Genomic DNA, 2,872 nt, shown 5'->3' on the forward strand with positions numbered 1-2,872 from the left:
CCTAGACCAGGGGTAATCAAACTGCGGCCCTCCAGATGTCCATGGACTACAATTCCCATGAGCCCCTGCTAGCGTGGCAGGGGCTCATGGGAATTGTAGTCCATGGACATCTGGAGGGCCGCAGTTTGATTACCCCTGCCTAGACTCAGAGAAACGGGATGTTTTGGAGGGTGGCCACTATGGCTCTAGACCCCACTGAGGTCTCTGTTTTCCCCAGGGTCCATCCCCAAACTGGATCTAGCAACCCTACTCGGCCACACTGGGAAGGGCAGGACCCGGCAACCCTGGAGAAATAAATTTCCAGAAAGCCTCTACTAGAGGGACAGGAGGACATTTTTCTACAGGCCTGTCGGCAACTCTAGTGCTGAAGCCTGCGAGACATTCACATCCTTTGAACGTTCTCTGTGGTCCTCCATTTTTAACCCAGGTGATTTATCAGCAGACCAGGCACTGCTGTGGGTGTGATCTGTGCCCTGAAGTTCACCTGGGCTGATTCTGCACTTACTTTATTTTTTCAGTCCTGCTGAATTCAGATCGATTTGAACTCATCGCTTCTTGGCCTTTTGGCTAAGATCAAGTGTAGTATCTGTTCTTATCAGTTTAATATCTGATACGTCCTCTATTTGGGGACTATATATTAAATGGATTTTTGGAGCAGGGAAATTACAGATCAATTTGAACTCAGGTCTTCCTCCTTCCTATCTATCCCCCCCCAATTGAAACAGAAAGTGTTCTGCACTTGATTGGGGAAGCTCAGAGTGGGGAGGGGAGCCAAGCGCAGCAGCAGGCTCTTTCTTTCTCTTCCTGAATGGGGGGTGGGGGTGGGGGGTGAAGAGGAATGGAGACAGCAGCCTCACAGAGAACTAGGTCCTCTTTACTAACAAGACTGTATCCCAACCACAAAGCAAAGGCTTGCAAAATGACTTTTCAGAACTAGCCTGGCCCACTCCTGGCTGTGTTTAATAGCAGTCTGAGGAGCAGATATCAGTGGGTGGAACTATTTGTAGCACAAGGATCAAAATCACCTGCTAAGCAGGTGATTCACCTGCTAAAATCACTGCTAAAAGAAATTCCGTCTAAACATCCAGAAGAAGTTCCTGACAGTTAGAGCAGTTTCTCAGTGGAACAGGCTTCCTCAGGAGGTGGTGGGTTCTCCATCTTTGGGAATTTTTAAAAAGAGGCTGGAAAGCCATCTGACGAAGAAGCTGATTCTGTGAAGGTTCAAGGGGGTGGCAGGTGACAGTGGATGAGCGATAAGGATGTGAGTGTCCTGCAACGGTCAGGGGGTTGGACTAGATGATCCAGGAGGTCCCTTCCCACTCTATGATTCTATGATTCTAAGCGGCTCAACCAGAGCTCTTAAAGGCCCAGCAGAGGAAACTATTTTAAAAGCTACCCTCTCTAGGGAAGGCTTTTATTTACGCAGCAAATTGATACCCATCCTTCTGTCCTTGCCAGTAGAATTCATCGATGCCGTTCACATAGGACTGGTAAGCTTTGGGGGTGGGTGGGCTGGAAAGCTCTTGGAATTCCCTGGAGAAAATGGCTGCTTTGGAGGACAGACTCCGCTGTATTATATCCTTGCTGCACTCCCTCCCCAGACAGTACCCCCAAATCTCCAGGATTTTCCCAACGCAGATCTAGCAATCCTACTCGTGCATCTGACAATACCATCGTGACAGGACACGCTTCATCCGTTGAACGTCTGCCTTTCATGCAGCTGCTAAAACACCTGTCTGGTTGAAACCTTATTTTTCACCCCAGCAGCAAATTGACCAGCTCAGGCCTCTGACTTCCTCAAAGTTTTGCCCAGGATCCCCACCAAAGAGCACGTTTTAGACCAAACCCCCCATTCTCTCAATATTTACCGTATTTGCTGGCGTATAAGACGACTGGGCGTATAAGACGACCCCCCAACATTTCCACTCAAAATATAGAGTTTGTTACATTACATTACAGTACTATGGGCCACTATGGGCAGCTATGTCTATCCCAACTGAAGTGCACCCGGCGTATAGGACGACCCCCCCCCCCCACTTGGAGGCATGTTTTTCAGGGGGGAAAAGTAGTCTTATACGCCAGCAAATACTGTATTAGATATTTTCCAGAGCCTGCCACAGCCCAAGGGCAGTTGATTCCAAGATTCCAAGCCCTTCAGTGCCCTCTAGTGCCCCGATGGCATCTCTGCACAGCCTGCGCTGGGAAAATTAATACGGCTTTTCTTTTGTCGGGTATGCAAATACCGGTTTTGTGCCCGAGACAGGGAAGGCTGACGGATTCCAGACCTTTGTCTGCAATCCTGCATAACCGGGAACAAATCCCAGTGGACTTACATCCCAAGAAAAGTGCGTAGGAGCCAGCTATTAAAGCTACTCATGGACGTGATGGTTCTAGTATGCCGATCCACTGGTGTCTCTCACGTAGGGACTGATTTTTCTGCACATCTATGGTCCGGTTGCCAGCCTTCTGTGTCACTGAGCTATTATCACCATTTAGCTTGACCAAAATAATAATTAAAAACAAACCAACCCGAAGTGAGCAGGATCTTGCAAACCATGCAGACCAGGAGCCAGGACTGCGGAGAAACTGCTAAAGCATACAAGACAAAACTGGAGTAGACCAGGCCTGGCTAGCATGGTTGAGGATGGTTAGCTATGGCTCTCTGTGGCGTGCCCAGGGATGCAAAGCAAGGCCAGACATAGCGCACTGTTATGACATTGTTGTGGCAGCCCCTCTTCAACCCCCAATTTCTCCTGGGGCTTGCCAGCTGAGGCATGGTGACCCTTAGAATCATGGAAGCATACAGTTGGAAGGGACCTCCAGGGTCATCTAGTCCAACCCCCTGCATAATGCAGGAATGGCCTCGGACTGC

General features: G+C 49.2%; 1 non-coding gene across 1 annotated transcript; it reads left to right on the forward strand.

Annotated features, from left to right (window-relative positions):
- Positions 1-547: 547 nt before the first annotated feature.
- LOC143834570 (U2 spliceosomal RNA) lies at positions 548-736 on the forward strand. The gene has a single exon (XR_013229838.1). It is a non-coding gene; the product is annotated as a U2 spliceosomal RNA (small nuclear RNA).
- The last annotated feature ends 2,136 nt before the right edge of the window (positions 737-2,872 follow it).

Source organism: Paroedura picta, chromosome 3, assembly GCF_049243985.1.
Source record: "Paroedura picta isolate Pp20150507F chromosome 3, Ppicta_v3.0, whole genome shotgun sequence".
NCBI classification, from domain to species: Eukaryota; Metazoa; Chordata; class Lepidosauria; order Squamata; family Gekkonidae; genus Paroedura; species Paroedura picta.